A 19,707-nucleotide genomic window follows, 5' to 3' on the forward strand; every position below is an offset into this window, starting at 1 on the left:
GACTGAGAAAACTTAATTGAATTGCTAAATATATGCATCAATTAAATGATAGCCAAGACTCAGGCTCCAATCTTCCCTCTACTGTTCCAAATGCGACACTCCCAGGGTCCTGCAATATCACCAAGGACATTCCAAAACAAAAGCTCTAACCATCCAAGATGGTGACAGAGTGATAACTTAACTTAAATATCATTCGTGAGGGCTGAGGAGATGGATCAGTGGATCACAGCCTTCCGGGGACCTGTCATTGTTTGCTTCTCTGTGGCTGTGATAAAACGTGGACCAAAAGCAATGTAGGGAGGAAAGGAATTGTTATAGTTTACAGATTACACTCCATCATAGAGGGAAGCCAAGGCAGGAACTCAAGGTAGGAGCCTGAAGCAGAAACTGCAGCAGACACTCGGGACGGACGCAGCTTACTGGCTTATTCCCCCTGACTCATGCTCAGCTTGCTTTCTTATAAAATCTAGGCCCATCAGCCCTGAGGTCACACACTGGACTGAACCCTCCTATATTAATTACCAATCAAGAAAGTGCCCTACATGCCACAGGCCAATCTGATGGAGGCAACTCTTCAGCTGAGATCCCCCTTTCCAGATGACTTTAGTTTGTACCAAGTTGACAAATGAAACTTCAACTATGACGTTACTTCACTTCCTCTGGTACCTTCACAGTTGTGATAAATAGAAAGGCACACATAGACATAAAAGTCACCAGTGAATATCAATAGACAAAGTGAAATTCAGTAATGGATAAAATTATAGGAAAACCAAGCTCCGAGCAAGTAAAGAAGAGGAACAAAGGATTTTTCTTTGCTTTTATCAAAGAAGGTGGCAGAAGCCACAGTGGATTATGGGAAACACTGCATGTACAGCTTTGACATAAAATATTTTTAAAAGAGCAACATAAGAATTTTCTCTCTTCTTTTAGTTTTCTTATTTCTGCTCTTATTAATATTCCATATTTTATACTTAAAACATTTCTCTACCACAACATGGAAATAAATTGTCTATGTCAGCATTTCCCCTTCCCAGCTGGGTCCCGGGTTGGTAATGTTTTCTTCCATAAAACCATAATCCCATAAAATTTAAGGTTATTAAGTTGCAGGTGAATAATTCATGAGGTAATTATAAAACATTTATGACAGAATGTTATGAGATTCTAAATAAAAGAAAACATTTGGGGTCTCCAAGTTGACAAACTTTGGCAGCTGTGCCTAGCTTTCCCTGGAGGGACTCAGGTGGACATGTTATCCCTTTTGCTGCTTGGGACATTCAGGGATGGCTGAAGTTCTGACAAGAGATGCCCCAAAGATATCTCAATGGCTCAGCCATCAGGTGTTACAATCCACCCCAAGGTATAGTAACAATAAGAAGCATAGAGCCTAGTAGGGACATACTGTATACCTGGCTTCATGATATTCACTGTACAGGCGAAAGACTCTAAGATTTGCAGTGACTCTCTGAGCTCGCTACTCTTTCTCAGCTTCTTTTACAAAGAATGATAAGCCAAAAGTCAAGGAGGTTAGGATCTTGCCAAAGATCAAATATCCAGGATAGAGCAGAGCCTGGACTCCAACTCAGGCAGTCTGGCTCCCAGTCTCAACATTTAATCAGCATGGTTGAGTCAGTCAGGACAGTAGCTGTGGTGTTATGCATGGTTAACCTATTGTGAGCGCACTATTGTGAGCTCACGATCTGTCCTGTTGCCCTATTCATTTTTTGTGAGTGTGTGATGGTGGCAATGTGTGTGTGTGTGTGTGTGTGTGTGTGTATTCATGTCCCTGTGCACACACATATAGAGGCCAGTGCCAAAGGAGGATGTGGGGTATTTCCCATCCCTCTCCATCTTATGGTGTCGGGAAAAGGTGTCTTATTACCTTTTTCTTGATGTGATAAAATACCACAACCAAGGCAATTTATAAAAGAAAGCTTGTAGTTTGGCTTATGGTTCTGGCAGATTAGAATCTATGGTGGCAGAGGAAAGACATGGCAGCAGGCAGAGCTTATGGATCCTGTCTCCACATTTTGAGCCACAGGCAGAAGCCATAGCACATACTGAAGCTGAAAAGCCCACCCCCAGTGGCACACCTCCTCTGACAAGTCCACACCTCCTAATCCTTCCCTAACACTTCCAACAACTAGGGACTAAGCAGTCAAACATATGGGCCTAATTGACCCATTCTCATTCAGATCCATAAAGGGCTTCTCACAGAACAGAAAGCCTGCTGTTTCAGCTAGGCTTTCTGGCCAGCAAGCTCCCAGGAATCATTTGCCTCAATCTTCCAGTAGTGAGATTACAAAACCAAGCAGCCATGTTCAACTTTTTTATGTGAATGCTTGGGGATTTGAACTTGGGTCTTCATGATTTTACAGCTGGTGCTCTTACCCACTGAATCATCACCATAGCCCTTTATCTTGTCCCATAAAAGCCATTTTCACATACATCATCCCCCCCCCCCCACAGGTGTTGTGTTAGAATGGCAGCTTGTATCTGGACAGATCACACCAGGCCAGCACAATTCCATGGGAGAGGCTTATTGGGGGAGAAGGGAAAAAGAAAAAAGAACGAAGGGAGTCAAAGGAGGAAGAAGAAGAGGAGGAGGAAGATGAGGAGGAAGAGGAGGAAGAAGAGGAGGAAAGAGAATGAAAGAGCTAAGGTCAGGGGCTCTGCCTTTTATTTGGGCTGTGATGTAATTACACACTGCTGCATACATGTAAGGGTGGGCAGGTGAATGCTGGGAATATATAGCGGTTGCCATGGCAACAGACACATGGGTCCTTGTCACCGATGGGTGACATCATCACTGGATGTAGGCTCCGATCCCAACAACAGGCTTTTGCAGTATCGTTGTTGGGTATTATTGAACAGGTATTATATGTCTGCCTGTTACAGATGAATAAACTTGGGCCAGACAAGCTCTCATAGCTAGTTGGTATAAGCTTCACAGCAGAACTTGAGGGTAGGATGCAGAAGATGGAACATAATAGGACTGTAAGGGTGTGTCCTTGTTTTCCAACCCAATACAGCATCTCTGAAGACAGACCTCAGTCCCACCATGGGTATTCTTGGAGTACTCCTGAGTACTCGTGGGTAAGCAGTTCCTAGTTCAATCAATGCAAAACACCATCCAAAGGTGGAAAATTCCAAGAACTTTTTATATCCCAAGTCACTGTTGAACTCAGCTGATAACTTCTTTACCAACAAGGCAAAAATCTTATCCTTGTGAGCTCCAGGTACGTGGTACATTTTACAATAGGATCTTCTCATTTTAGAAACTTCCTACTTTGTAGAAGATCTATTTGCAAATTCTAACCCTTCTTAGTCATCATCCAGGAAGCACCTCACTTTGTGCTCACCCACCAAGCAAAGGAAAACCCAGCTCTGAGGACACATTAAGTGATTTTTATTGAAAGAGAATTTCATATAATATATTCTTATCATACTCTTCCTCTCCCCCAAACTCTCCCAAATCTTCCCCACTTCCCCAGCCACTCAAATCTGAGTCTTTAATTTCTCTTCTCTCTCTCTTTAGAAAACAAATAGGGAAAAACAAAGCATACAAACAAACAAAAACATAATAAACTCACACACATACAAACAAACAAACAACCCCCCTCCCCACAAAACACTAAATAAGAAACTATAATATACAATCAGAAAACCAGTAAGACAAAATAAGTCCAAACAAAACAACCGAGACAAATTGTCTACAAAATACCACTAAGGTTGTTTTGTTGATTACTTAGTGCTGGCCGTGAGCTCTAACATTGAGTAGAGCTATGCAGTTAGTCACCCAGTGAGACCCCACTGGAGAAATGATATTTCCTTTGCAAAAAGGTATCATTTGCAGACAGCTTTTTGGTGAGGGATGAAAACCTATATCCACTCCCCCTCTCAGTGCTGGGACCCCATCTAGTTTGAACCTAATAAGGCCCTATTGCCGAAGGCTACTCATAAGGTTTTGTGGTTAGTCACTCTGTATTAGTGAGGGTTCTCTAGAGTCACAGAACCTATGGGTAGTCTCTATAGAGTAAGGGAATTTGTTGATGACTTACAGTCTGTAGTCCAACTTACCAACAATGGTCAGCAGCAGCTGTGAGTGGAAGTCCAAGGATCTAGCAGTTGCTCAGTCCTACAAGGCAAGCAAGCAAGCAAAGAAGAGTGAGCCTTCCTTTTTCCAATATCCTTATGTAGGTCTTCAGCAGAAGGTGTGGCCCAGATTAAAGGTGTGTACTAACATGCCTAGATCTGGGACTGTGCCTTAGTCTCCTGGGATTAAAGACATGTACTACCTTGCCTGGGCCTAAGCTTTTCATAGCCAGTATGCATCAAGATCAGGTTCACAGTTGAGCCTTCCAATTCTGGATTGTAGTTTATTCTAGATATAGTCAAGTTGACAACCAGTAATAGCCACCACAGTCACCTTTGTCTTCCTTCCAGGGAATAGAAAGACAGATAGCTCAGAAATAGTGTCTGCCCAAAAGCCTGAGGATCAACTCTTGATCCCTAAACCCCATGCAGTCATTGTGGTTACCGGTAATCTTGCACTCAGACAGAGGCTCATGAGCTCCCTCAAGCAAGCTGGCTAGCTAAACTAGCTGCAATCAGAGCTCTGGATATATCCAGAGATTCTGCCTCAACAAATAATGATGATGGCAGATACCCAACATCAACTTATAGCTTCCAAGCTCCAACATATGCGTATTTACCTGAACACTTGTGTATATCCATATATGTGCAAACACAAGTATATACAACATATGCCCTAAAATAAATCCTCTTAACTGTTGTCCATGACATTGCCACTCTATCCCAGAGCTTCTTCATGACCCCTCCCTTCTCTAAATATATCATTCCATACTACATGGTGACCAGATTATGAAAAACTTGCATTCTTAATGCCAGCTCATCTGTCTGCATTTGTCCTTCAAGGCTGAGCAACAATATGGCCTGAATCTCTGAGTCTACTCAGTATGGTTCAAGGAGATGGAGAGACATGTCCACCAGGGGGCAGGATGAGTTGTCCTCTCTCTGAAGCTGGTTCAGTTCTATCAGATTTTCTATGGCCTGCAGCTATGTTGCAAAGGCCAGTCTGACCACTGCCTTCCTGATAAAGCAGGGGTTCTCAGCCCATGGGTTGAAACCCCTTTGGGGTCTAATGACCCTTTAACATGGTCTATGACTATTTGCATATTAGATATTTGCATTACGATTCATAACAATAGCAACCAAAATAATGTTATGGTTGGGGGTCACCACAACATGAGAAGCTGTATTAAGGAGTCACAGCGTTAGGAAGATTGAGAACCACTGTGCTAGAGTGATAGGCAGTCTGTTCTCTGTAGAATTGGGAGAGATCAGAGAGACATCAAATTCAAACCATCTCCTTTAATGGGATCCCAGATCTGTACTGAAGGCAGACTTAAACCTAACCTCAGATTCCAAGCTCTCTGCCACCACCTTAGAATATCAAGAAACATCATAACCTGGTACCTTATTTATAGCAGAGCAAAGTTGGTCCAACCTTCTCAGAAATACTCAGATTCTCAGAAATGCTCAGAACAAGGATGAACCTGGGTTTCATAGTCAGTGCTTTAAATAAAGGAGCATAGGAGGTGGCAGTTCCATCTCTCTCTCTCTCTCTCTCTCTCTCTCTCTCTCTCTCTCTCTCTCTCTGTGTGTGTGTGTGTGTGTGTGTGTGTGTATGTGTATGTGTGTGTAGGGGGTACATTTAGTGATGCTTCAACAACAAGGCCCACATTGTATGACTGCCTCTCCCTCCCTGTTCAGCAGGCTCTAAGCAGCAGACCCTGGATCTAGTTTTGCCCAATCCATCACTGTCATGTTTCCCCAGATACATTTACTTCTCTAGGTCACCCCTGTCTCCATATACAAGGAGCAAACTTTCAACTCAAGGAAGAAACAAAGGAAATCCAAACATACCCTGACATCTCCCCACCAATGACCTTGGCCTGAGAATTCCGTCTAGTAATGTAGTGATGGTGAATGCCTGTAATCCTAACACTCAGAGGGCTTAGGAGCTGGAGGTAGGAGAATCTGGAATTCAAGGACATCTTTGATTATGTCGTGAAATCTAGGCCATCCTGGACTACACAAGCACCTCACTGAAGGCCCAGTGATGAGATAGTTCCAGATAGTTACATTGCCACTCAGCTTCCAATATTCTGAAAGGAACATTCATTTGCCAATATTCTTTAAGCAGAATTATCCATTCTCTGCAGCAAGCAACTTTTTATCATGGATATTCATTTATTTACTATAGTATGCTTAGATATGAAGATGGGTCATCCTTAGATCTGGGCAGCACTGTACCTCATGCTTAAGAACTGCACAGGCTACTGTTTCATAAGCAAGAGGATGGACAGGTGCAAGACGAAGATGACCTGACAAGACTTAGGGCAGTCATCTCTCCACTTGTCTCAAAGTGTACTCTTTTTATCCAGATTATGTGTAATTGATACTTTGTAAAGTTTTCATGTATGTAGGTGTATGTGTGTATGAGGGCAGGGTACACATTCCTATATGTGGAGTGCAGCGAATAACCCTAAATATTTTTCATCAGGCTTGTTCCACCTTGCCTTCTGTTTCTACCCTACCAGTCATTGGCTTTATATGTGTATAGCATTGTGCCTGGTTTTCTTGTCTGGGTGCTGGGAATTGAACTTGGGTCTTCATGCATATATGGCAAGCATTTTAAAGATTTAAAGATTGAGCTATCTTCTCAGTCTTTGTACATTTGCCTGCAAGATGTACCCCTTCCTACTTTCAAGGCTGGGAAAATATCTTAAATTTTTCATGCTGAAATTAGTTTTATTTAGTTGGGCACAACCCACCTGGGGGTGATGGAGTTAGATGAGACAGGGACTCACTGAAACCTCTCTCATTTTCACCATCAGGACAGACTACAGACAAAAGGCTCAAAACCTTTCAACCAGGCCCAGCAACCCTACGACACTCCCTTGGGTGGGCTAGCCTCAAACAGCAACTGGTAGTGTTCTAGCTCACCTTGGGCAGTCGCCAGATATAATATGCAGTCTCTGGACCAGTAAGCTTATCCCGGGGGTGGGGGTTGGAAGTTAAACCTGGGTTAAAGAAAGCCACTTGCAGCCTGCAGCCTGAACCCTGAGGAAGAAGAACTCGATTCTCCAGGCAACAACCCTGTTTCTCCTAGAAACAGCAAAACCTCAACTGAAATCCATATTGTGACATTTCCACTTCTAGAAGAAACCTGGGGAACTCGGGTTTTCCAAATGGTGAGCTAATGTCACTATGAGAATTTTCCTCTTTATACCAGCTCAGAGAATAAGGACATTACAGAATGCCTTCTTGCTTCCTACTGTACCTAGTTCAGGGTCAGAGAGTGGAATGACACATTAGCCTAGAAATCCCTGCACACCCCCTACCTCATTTGCTTCTGATTTTCAATTACTCTGGTATAATGTACTTAAAATCTGTCTTTTATTTAGAAAGATAAACACAGCAGCTTGGTAATTTCATTGCTGTGTCAATTTACAAAGAAAATTCTATTTAAACTCAGTGACTGGCCCACTGCCACCAACCCAGCCAGTGGCAAGCTGCCGTCTAAAGGGACAAGGAGATGCCAGCCGAGCCTCTTGGGTGAGTGACAGAACTGGCAGGGATCCTTGCTTCCTCTCCTTAACTGTCTCCTGGGATCCTTCTGAGGTTTTAGAACTAAAAACAAAGATTGATTTTCATCTATTTTATCCCAGATGGTTTGTGTACAGCTGACATTAGATATGCATGATGTGTGGGGTGCTGTTTTCCAACGTCTGAGTCATGTGATTCTCCTAAGTACCCTCTGATGAGGCTTCTGTTACAACCCACCCTCATTTGATGGTTGAGAGAATTGAAATTGGAGGGAAGTTAGCAGCAGGAACAAATTCACATGTGATAACCCAGATACAGTTTTACCGTTTTCTGTCAACACCCGACAAAGTTAACTGTAATGAAAACTGACTTTATTTCATTTTCTTGACCCATCTAGAAGCAACATAGAAACTCAGTAAATGTGTGTTAAAGAAATTATTCATTAAAGCCACTCCTAGTGCCCCACTTCACCTCTAAGACTCAAGGTACACTGCAGAAGAGAGGGCAGAAAGTGGATGAGCTGAGGAGGTGGAGGGCAGGTGTACAATGGTGTGTTCTGGATGTGATATGGACATCATGCACATAAGCTGTGGTAGCAGCTGTGGTAACCTGCCCAAGATCAAGCTGGTTAAAATTCCACCATGGGTAGAGGAGAGTGTTCCAAGACTCGCTGATATCTGAGAAGCTATTGGCAGTTGGTGGATGCTAGGAAAGGTGGCCTAAAGTAGGTTGTCCAAGTCCCAGTGCATCCACACATATCCAATACATCTGTGTGTATTTGGGCAGCACTAATTAGACTTAGAGGGTTATATGATAAGAAAAGGATGTGAAGTTGGGAAGGAAATGTGGGAGGGGGGAACCTAGAGGGAGTTAAGAGAGGAGGTCAGACTTGATCAAGATACACTCTATACACATGTAAATTTTTCAAAGAACAAGTATTATTTTAAAAGAAATTAATGAGTTAATGGCCTTATCTTTGCTCTGTGGCCATAGTCTGGTCAGTACTAGAGCCCTGACTAAGCCCTGATCAAGATTATATAGTTTACTCAAAGTCAGCATGCTGTAAACTGCCTCCTTTGACTCTACTCAGAACCCAACTCTACCCTACCATCATACACAGCTGGCCCAGCAAGCCTGAATAGCTGAAAACCCTGTTCCAACTCTCCTACTGTACCAGGCCTACCTGCTGCTATAGAAACTCCATCTCTGCTCCTACAGGAATACTGTTCCACCTCCTCATGCAGGAGCCTTATCCCACACCACAGATGTCAAAACAAATAATCTGCATCTATGTGTCTATTTCAAGAAAAAGGTGAACCTCAGAATCCATGGCACTATATAGCTCATGTCCATAAACATCTGTCACTGACTGTCTGGACGGTGCCTTCATCAGAGCCACTGCCATTTACTTAAGCCAGGAATCAGAATCGTGTTATTCAAATGCTATCAAGTAGGCACTTTGCTGCTGAATTACAGGTAAGAAAATATAGATAGGTGCCTTACTTAAGGTATGAGGTTGAATGATGTCACCATATCTTTCAAATGGAAAAATACTGTTGAAATTGTAGCTCATGTATAGACAAAGCCCAAGAGTAACATGATCACTTGTTGATGTTGATCTCACCCCTTACATTCTTCTTATACTACACACAGCTAGATAAATGATAGATAGATAGATAGATAGATAGATAGATAGATAGATAGATAGACAGATAGACCGATACATACATACATACATACATACATACATACATACATACATAGGAAGGTAGGCAGGCTGATAGATAAAAGTATGGACAGATAAGTTAGATGACTGATAGATATATAATAAATAAATACATAAGTATATATAGGGTAGATGATAGGTAGGTAGGTAGGTAGATAGATAGATAGATAGATAGATAGATAGATAGATAGATAGATAATGAAGCTGATCCAGCTCAGTGATAAGGTACTTGCTTGCCATGCACAAGGCCCTGTGTTCTATAACCAGCACTACAAATAAACAAGTGGTATCTGTGTGACACACATCATACATATATAATTGATACTTACCTAATCGAAATTCTGTCTCAGTAAGATGAATTAGAAGGTAGAAGTGTTTGCCACCAAGATTGATGACCTGATTTTGATACCCAGAACCCACAAGGTAGAAGGCAAAAACTGACTCCTACAAATCACCTTCTGACCTACCCAGATACACTATGGTGTGTCATGTCTGTGCACATAAATAAACACATACACGTATGATTCTTTTAAGTTCTATTTATTTCTGTGCACATATAAACACACATATGATATGTTTTTTTAAGTTTTGTTTTTTCATATTCTAAATTTGTAGTAACAGTATAAAACATTTTGTTCTGTAAGATAGTTGTTACTGCCCTATTGGCTATGACTAGAAATAGGTGTAGACTATTATACAGAAATTCCACACAAGCAAATCTTTTAAATTAAGACCTAGTGAGCAAATCGTATTGGGGCTAGAGAAGCAAAGGGAAAGGCAGTGGAGTATTTATGTTTACGTTGTTCAATTAGTAAGTCGAGTGTTTGCCAATGTCCTCTTGCCCAGCACTAGACTGTGTTTGAAAGCCAATTCCATTCTCAACCAGGCACTTTGATTTGGGTCCACACACTGGATCTAGAGGAAGGAACAGGAGCTGAAGAGGTTTAGTTTGTTTTCTTGGTCCCTGTGTAGAGCTAGTGCTAGAGAGAGCAGTCTGTTTCCCAGTCACTCTTCCTGTGTGACCAAAGTAAGCCTTGGGAACATGGGGCAGGAGAATCTGTAGCAGGGACTCAAATCCAGGATCACTGGCTAGAATCAGAGGAGAGTAAGACTCTCAGTCCTGAAAGAAACCAAACCACCCAGAGTCATTTTGTCACAGGATTAAGCAATGCTCAGAGGAATGGCCTTACCGTTGGTTCAACACAGAAAAGGAGCCCCCATTAGTGGTGACATAGTCTTGATTCTCATCCTGTCTGAGCCCCTGATTCTCCCACTACTTTTAAGAGATAGCCTCTCTGTGGCCATACTGTTCCCACCAGGACATCCAGAGGCTGGCTAGAGCAATGATCCCAACTTTGCTGTATCCTGAAATCTACTGAAGATTTCAAACAGCACTGTAGCCTGGTCTAACCTCAATCATTGTGAAAATGTCGTGGAGGGTGAGGCCTCTAGCTTGAGACAAGCATTCAGTGCTTCCCAGGTAACTCTACTGCACAGCAAAGGTTAAAATCACTTCTAGCTTCGAAGTCCCCTTTGATTTCTTTCTGACCCAATAGCCCACTGTTTTACCCTGGGCCAGGGCCACAGCTTTTTTCAAACCTCAATATGACTGACAAAACATCCAAGAGGCTAGGTGTTGTCTGTCTGACTGACTGTCTGTCTGTCTGTCTATCTATTTTTGTAATATATTTGTTGACTGCAGCTCTAAATAGTCCATTTTTCAGGTGGGTCCAGGGACGCTGCATCTTAAGCCCCTGAGCTGTCACAGTGCACAGTGGACCTTGCTAATCACTCCGTTTACTGACAACAATGCCTGTGCCTCATCCTCAGCATAATCACCAAACAGCTTTCAGCCTCCAAGCTCACAGTGAGAAAGGGTGTTCTGAAGGCGGAGCTGCCCAACCACTAGAACCAGGCTCATCGTTGGGCTGACAGATGGCAGAGGGAGGGCCTCTTCCGGAAAAATCTCAGTGCCGCTGCAGTATGCCGCTGCAGAGGCAGAGACAGGTTAAGATTGATAGTCCCCCATACTGCAGAACTCCATCAGCCCAGCACCTCGTGACATCAGCAGTGATGCCACTGGCCGTTATCAAGTCACCCTGGGGCACCAAAGATTGATTTCCAACTGCAGAAATAACGCCTACAATCTCTAGGTACGTGGGCAGGGAACCAACTCCAAACCTAACTGTAATTTAGCATTCATTTGCATTTTTAAATTAGTTAGGCTGTGGACCGTTGCAAAGCAATGACAGGGAATTTTTATAATAATTAGCCTTGTGGGATAGGGGGAGGAGAGGCGGGAAATGGCTGCACTGCCATTTCATTGGAAGAAAAAGGAGACTCCAGCATCTCGGGTCACCAGATCAGATGCCAAGCTCCTGGTCTCCACTGACCTTGTAGACCAGGCCAACTTCCCCTAGACCTTGGCTGAACATTCAGGTCCATCTTTTCCCTATATCCCCGCACAGCACATGCAGCATCTCCTCATGTTGGCTAGATGCCTCCACAGTCCCTTTCCTTTGCTTTCTTTAGGGCTGAATCCAGCTTGTCTCTGTACAAATGCTCACCCAGGTTGTGTCAACACCAGGATGCATTCGCTAAAAATAACTGACATTGATAGAGCTCTCGCCCATCTGCTAACACACTCCCATCCATTATAGCCAATGAATCTCCTACCAGTCTCAGAGGAAGAGACTGAGCAGGATGGATCCAGGCTCTGTATCTTAAAAATGAAGAAACTGAGGCAGAAGGATACTCCAGGACTTGCTGACGATCTCACAGCTAGCAAACAACTATGCTGGGATTAGAATGGATGCCTGCCTCACCTACAAAATCTCTACCTAGCTGTTGCCATTACAGAACATGCTGTAAAGGGAATGCGGGTTGTCAAGGCAAGCTGTGGGACATACCACCCTCTTCTGAGCACCTTTCCTGGGGGACAGCACTCAGAAAAGGAAACAAGACAGATAAGATTTAGGAGATCACTAAGAAAGCTGGTAATGGCCATCTTCAAACAGCTGAAGGTTTTTGTGGGAACAGAAAATAAGCTTTTATGGCTTGGTCACCAAGGATTTATAAGGTGCTAAGATTTGGATGTAAAATGTACCCCACAGGCTCTTATGTTTGAACACCCAGTGCCCAGCTGGTGGCGCTGTTGGGAAAGTCTGTGGAGTAGTTAAAGGGTAGAGTCTCAGTGGAGGAAGAAGTGGGCTATGAAGGATGGGGGCTGAAGCACGTACAACCCAGCCGCATTTCCAGTCTGTATTTTCCTTTTTCTGACCATCAAGATGTTAAGTATCTCAGCCCCATGATCCTGCTGCTATGAATTTGGCCATGTCTTTCCTTCCACATTGATCTGTATCCTCATAAACCAAAAGGCATCTTTTTCAAGTTGCTTCTTCTCAGGACAGAATAGATACACTGGGGTACATTTCAGGTTGATAGAGGTGAGGGGATCTGCAGGTAAGAGCTGTAAAATCATACCACCCACACCCAAATCTCAGCCTTGTTACTAACAGTCTGACATGGGCCAGGCTTCTGATTGTGAATGCCCAGATTCCTCCTCTATAACAAAAGAAACAACGATAATTACTGTATAGGATTGTCAGTACTGTCAAATAAACTGATACAAAGTTAATGAATATCCAGATAATGAATAGATATGACAATCTATGACTTATACAATTATGTCTTATACACTCAGGGAGAAGCAAACTCATGTCACCCAACAAATCTAATAAGCACAGATGCCATCTGGATCCTGGATAAAGTGTTGGAGAACTCTTAATCATAATAGAGAGATCTAGAGTGATTCTTTCTAGCCCCAGGATTGGAGAGATAGCTCAGGGGTCCATGTCTGGTGGCACAATCACCTAAAACTCCAGTTCCAGAGGATCCAAGACCATCTTCTAGCCTCTGAGGGCTCTCCATACACATGTGTGTCTGTATGTGGGTGCACGGATATGAAAACACACATACACACACACACACACTCACGCACACATACATACATGCATACACGCTTATGCACACACAAGAAATTAATTAATTAATTTTAAAAATATCCCTTCTTGCCATAAAGGATGCTTGAAAATGGCTACTAGCACATCAATCAGTTCTTTTCAAATCAATAAGAAGACTCATGTTGGGTGGATTGACATATTTCCAACCTGGAGAGTAGCTGACTGACTACACACTGTTACCACATAGAAAACACTGGATTTGTTCTAGCTGGTATAAAGAAGATGAAGGGGTGGTATAAGGATGGCTGAGAAGAGGAAGCAAAGTAAAGCTGGCACTTTAATACACACACTTGCTGGGTGTTTATATGCTCCCAAAGAATCTGCAGATGAACTCTATGAACTAGCAAATAAATTAAACAAGGTTACTAGATATAATAAAAACTCACACAGTTTGGTTATGATTTCATGTACAAATAACATCTGAAATGAAAAATTTAAATTTAAAAGTGTCTAGCATTTATAATGTAAAAAAACTACCCAGCTCCTAGGAACAAATGCTGAAATATAGAACATTAATAAACTTCTATTCTAAAACTATAAAATAAGATTAGTGAAACAGAAATAATCTAATTAAATAAATGTAGGTATCCACAGATTAGACATAGTGGTATTTTATAATAACATAACCCCATCCAAGATAGATATATACATTCTATATAATCATTATATTTCATCATATGATTTTTATGAAAAATGAATTTCTAATCCTAAAATATATCTAACATCTTAAAACACTGCCAACTACTTAAGATCATTTGGTCCCAGAGTTCCTCACAATACTGTCACTTATACTCTGGGGTGCCAACAACTGTCTAACTGGACTTAAGGCCCACTAAAAAGGAGAGAAACCATGCCTGGTATTGGAAACCTAGCAAATTGCCCATGACTAGTATGGGCATCCTAGAAAAGAACTCACAACTGCCATTTCCCTAAACTAGTATAACTCCCAATGTAGTCTAAACCCTTACACCCATAGCTAAGTGTAGCTCTCACCCATCATCAAAGAAGTATCTTTATGCTGTAGAGGGAGACCATGACAGAAACTCATAGTTGATCAAAATGCAGAGAACAGACCATGAAGTGCCCAGTGCCATTAGATACATCCCCAGCACAACTCCTTCACCTAGGGCCCAGGGAACATCATGGAAGAGGAGGAAATAAAGGCTGTAAGAGCCAGATGACCAGGACATATCCTGGATGATAACGTCTTCTATCTATGACAGGGAAGCTACCCCCAAGAAATGTCAACAATTGGTCAGCTAAACAGGACCTGAACAAGGAAAACACCGATTGACATGCCATCATCACAGATAAGAGCAGTCTCACAAGGCCACACCTCCAGCTACAGTCATTTAATGGCTGCAGAGAGAGGGAGATTCAGTCTTTCTCAGGGATGAGTTTCCTGATGGGCGATCCAATACAAGATGTCCCAACCTAAAAACATCTACATACAAGCAACACTAAGGAGACTTAGCAAGTTTCATTAACACGTCTGGATGCATATAATGATATTAATTTGATAAACAAAATAATAGTGATAATATGTGAAATCAGAAGGAAGGCTTAGAAGTGGGAGCAGAGGGGGAGGGAAAGGACATGGCAATAAGGGATTGAAGGTGATCAAAACATATCATGTGCATGGACAAAATGTCATAATGACACCCATTATTTTTTAATAACTAATAATAAAAATGAAAAATTGAGTATGGGGAGATAGGTTGTAAGAGTATCTGGGGCAATTTTGAAGAATATGTTATCATCCACAGTTTAACTGGGCATAATGGACTAGACATGATGGCTCATACCTTTAATCCTGGCACTTGGAAGGTAGACACAGAGAGATCAGGAATTTAAAATCATCTTCAGCTACATAATGAGTTTGAAACTCACCTGACCACATGAGACCCAGCTTCAAAACAAAACCAAAAGCAATCTATTATAAAGCTATAGCAAATTAGATGCACATACATATACAATGCAGTATATATAGAATATTCATCTTTTTCCAATGATATCTCATAGTTCTGTGTAGACAGCTATCTTTATTATACATGTTCCTAAGAGTGTAGTAGTCCTTGTTTGGTTGGTTGGTTGGCTTTGTTTGTGATACTGGGATGGGGGTCTCACTATGTTTCTCAGTCTCAAATTCTTGAACTCGGGTGATTTTATTATAGTGGTTATCAACCTTCCCAATGCTAAGACCCTTTAATAGAGTTTCTCATGTTGGAGTAACCCGCAAGCTTAAAATCATCTTTGTTACTACTTAATAACTGTAATTTTGCTACTGTCATGAATTATAATGTAAACATCTCATACACAGGATATCTGATATGGGACCCCAGTGAAAGGGTCATTCAACCCACTAAGGGGTCAGAACCCACAGGTTAGGAGCAGCTGCCTCACTGCCTCAGCCTCCCTGGTACAGGGACTTCAAGTATGCACTTGGATCAGCTTAGAAGTGTAAGAATTTGAGGCTATGATAATTGACAGACTATGGATATTGACAGTGATTACCGTACACAGTACTTGTGCAAGAAAATAGCACATGGAGAGGTAATGGCACAGTAGTTTTGTGCATAAAAGACTTTTAATTTAAAAATATCAACTGAATAGTCACACATAGAAATTTTCACCACCCTTTGCTTTTACCAAATAGATGCATACAAAATCATTTCCTTGTAGACTTAAAAAATCTAAAGGTAGAAAAAAACATAGAAAACGATTTATGAGGTTATCTGTGTCATCCTGAAGATAACAAAAATTCTCGAGCAATAGTTAAGGTCCTAACTGTGAACAAGAAAACTAATGAAGTACATTAAGAGTAAGAGCCAGAATTCTTCAACCAAGCCCTTGAGCACAAAGGCGAAGGAGAGTTCAAGCGAGGATATTTATGAGACAAATGTTTGTGAGAACAGTCTCAGCCAAATATATAAAAGACCCAGATAAATAAATGGGACAGATTATCTAAAAAAAAAAAAAAAAAAAAAAAAAAAAAAAAAAAAAAAAAAAAAAAAAAAAAAGCGGCACACACCTCTAGACTTCCAGGTGACAAAACTGAATCAGTGTGGCCAATACATTAGGAAATCTCCTAATTAAGATTAAGATTAATCTTACAAGTTTAAACTGCAGAGTGACCCTACTATGCCCTGCACCAGAACTGCTAAAAAAAAAAAAAAGAAAGTCAGTATCAACAAAACCCCAAAGGGCAAAAAATCCAAATAGCAGCCACAGTCCTTGAATGCCCCTGATAATAGTCAAATGGAAGGTGACCTGCTGGTACCTACAAGGACATGGGCAGGGGACAACCTAAGATGACTTCAAGCAGTTCAATTGGAACATACTTCAGTTTTGCACTTTGTACTTAAGACAAGGTCTGTCTTGTTTCCTTTCCTGTTGCTGTGATAAAATACTCAGATCAAAGCGACTCAAGAAAGTATGGATTTATTCTGCTTGTAGTTCAGGTTCCTCCATGTTGGTGGGGAGGCCCTAACAGCAGGAGTTTGAGAGAACTTGTCATACCACCTCAGAGTCCAGGATAGAGAGCTTGCTCACTCTCTACTTTTCTTTCAGTCCAGAGCCAAAGCCCTGAAATGGTACCTTTTACACGCAGGGTGGGGTTTTTATACCTTAATTAACCCATTTAAGAATATGTCATTTAAGGTAGGTCCATAGGCCAGTCTGATCCAGACAACTCCCCACTGAGACACTCTTCCCAAATGATTGTACATTGTGTCAAGTCAGTGATCAAAACTAACCATCACAGGGTCTCTGTAGTTTAGGCTGACCCTGGACTCACCTCTATAACCAATCCTCCAGCCTCTATTTCCCAAGCTGGGATCACTGGCATGTACCACCACGCCTTGCTCAAAACACATAATTGGGTGTTGATCACGGCACAATTCACTGGTAGCCAGAGACAGAAGGCATCCAAATGCCAAATATAGAATTGTGGATGTATGTCCTAGGAATGGAATACAACTGTGAGGACAATAATTGACAATCGTGTGTGAGATCCACGATTCCATAGGTCCTACATTGATCAAAGAGGTCAAATGAAAAAGACATTTACTTTGTATTGATATTGAAGTCTAAAAGAAATTAAAGTAATGGATGTTGTGAGAAAGGCAGGAAGGAGTATGGGATGGGGTTCTGGACACTGGGAAGAGAACACTTTGCCTTGATCCAGTGCTGATTATACAAACTGCACAAATGCACTGGGGCACTTGCAGAAGAGGAGCTGCTTCCTATGTGACTACTTTTTGGTCACTGTGGTTTTCAACAAGGACATTAGGGGAGGGAGAATTTACCTTATCTCTCAGTTTGAGGATATATAGTTTATCATGGTGGGGGAGGCACAGCACCAACAGTCTGCTCACATCCGTGAGCTTCAAGAAGCAGAAGCAGCTTAGAAAGTGTGTTCAGTCTACAAACTCCACCCCCACCCCAACAACCCATTTGTTCCAGCTCTACCTCACCTCCTAAAAGTTCCATACTCTCCCTCAACCCCCAAACAGCACCATCAGCTGAGGATCAAGTGTTTAAACACATGAGCTTGTGAGGGGAAAGATCGCAACCAACACATAACAACTACTTTCATTGATTTTGAAAAGTATAAAGACAACTAAAGAATTATTGGTTTAAAAAAAATGTCTCCTTCCTGGGCCATGGGGAACTTGAAGGAAAGCAGGAGTAGATAAGAATTCACTGAGATCCAACTAATACGGATTTTAAGAATAGATACCCAAGTGCCTTACCCTAAGTGAGGCTTTTGTAAACTTGAAAGGGCCAGATCATACAGATTTCCAGTTTTGCAGGTCATGCATTCCCAACTGTACCTACTCGGCTCCAACTTTGTGAAAGAAAATTAGCCAAAGACCATACACAAATAGATGCCCACTTCTGCTCTAGACAGTAAGAACCATAGGGTGTTTCTAGGCACTCAAAGATTCGGTTCAAGGTGTGCATCAGGAAAGTCATTCTGGGGCAAATACCAAATAGAGTGTTGGAGAGGGGACAGCGTCCATGTAAAGAGACATAATTGGGGCAGAAGACACTGATGGTGCAAAGTGGGAGAAGAGGACACAGGGAGTCTTAGTAACACTCCCTTGCCTTGTCACTGATTCCTCCCTCTCTGTCAAGGATGGACTTGGGTAGAAGACATGAACCCCTCCTCCACCTCTGCACACACTGGATCCAACACACATGCAGAGAGAGAGAGAGAGAGAGAGAGAGAGAGAGAGAGAGAGAGAGAGAGAGAGAGAGAGAAACAGAGACAGAAACAGACAGGCAAAGACAGAGGCACACATATGATTGTTCAAAGTCCAGCAAACTGCTTTGTGCAGAGCCGTGTTACCAGAGACATGTGGGCTTACTACTGTTTCTGGGATGTCTGTCTGGCCTCCTTGTGTGAACCTATTTTAGCCTAACACTCCTAACTTCTGTCCAGTAAGTAGATGGGCCAGTTGGGTAGGTGCTCCATTTCCATCTAGGGCTTTCTCTGCTCTCTTCTCTTTAGGTCTTAAATTCCGTAGTGTTGAGCTGGCAGATACCTCAGCACTGAGGGAAAATAGAAAATCTGGGCTTCCTCACTTCCCAGGAGACTGCTCCTGGTCTCAATAAGAGAAAATAGACACCTAGCCCAACCCATCCCCCCACAGATGTTTAAAACCAAAACTCAGCTAGCATAATGCTATTTTTACATGCATCTTTTCTGGGAAGCTCTGGGGAGTAGGATTAACCAAAGAAAAGCAAGTTTTGTGTGATTGTGAGCCTCTAGCTATATGCACTCCCAGCACAGTTATATGTATGTAAACACACACACACACACACACACACACAGACATCCCAGGTCTTACTGCTAATATCACTTCAATTATTGGGTAAATGAGCCTATGATTAGTTTTTTTCTGAGTTGACACAAATTCAAGTCATCTGGAAGGAAGGAACTTCTTTCGAAGAAAGTGTAGGCCCATACGCAAGTGTATCAGTCATTTTCTTGATTAATGTTTGATGGGATGGGCAGCCCACTGTGAGCGGTGCAACCCCTAGGTAGGTAGCTGGGAGCTGTATAATAAAGGTAGCCAAATGAGGAAGGGAAAGCAAGCCAGTGAGCCGTACTCCTCCGCAACCTCTGCTTCAGTTTCTTCCTCCAGGTTCCTGCCTTGACTTCCTGCCTTGATTTCCCTCAGTGATGGACTGTTACCTGGAATTACAAGATGAAATAAACCCTTTCATCCCCAGGTTGCTTTTGGTTGTGGTATTTATCACAGCAACAGAAACATAACTACCACAGAGCGCTACTGGCAAACAATTTGGCCTAAAATTCTG

At 42.1% G+C, this 19,707-nt stretch overlaps 1 long non-coding RNA gene across 1 annotated transcript in view; it reads right to left on the reverse strand.

The window, feature by feature from the left end:
* The window catches only part of LOC143442535 (uncharacterized), a 100,715-nt gene extending 83,381 nt beyond the window's left edge, over window positions 1-17,334 (reverse strand). The window contains exons 1-2 of the long non-coding RNA XR_013110777.1: window positions 17,177-17,334; window positions 4,078-4,135 (exon numbers count right to left, since the gene is read on the reverse strand). This is a non-coding gene — a long non-coding RNA (uncharacterized LOC143442535). The remainder of the gene's footprint in view (window positions 1-4,077; window positions 4,136-17,176) is intronic.
* Between the last annotated feature and the right edge of the window lie 2,373 nt (window positions 17,335-19,707).

Source organism: Arvicanthis niloticus, chromosome 6 (assembly GCF_011762505.2).
Source record: "Arvicanthis niloticus isolate mArvNil1 chromosome 6, mArvNil1.pat.X, whole genome shotgun sequence".
In the NCBI taxonomy this organism is placed as follows: Eukaryota; Metazoa; Chordata; class Mammalia; order Rodentia; family Muridae; genus Arvicanthis; species Arvicanthis niloticus.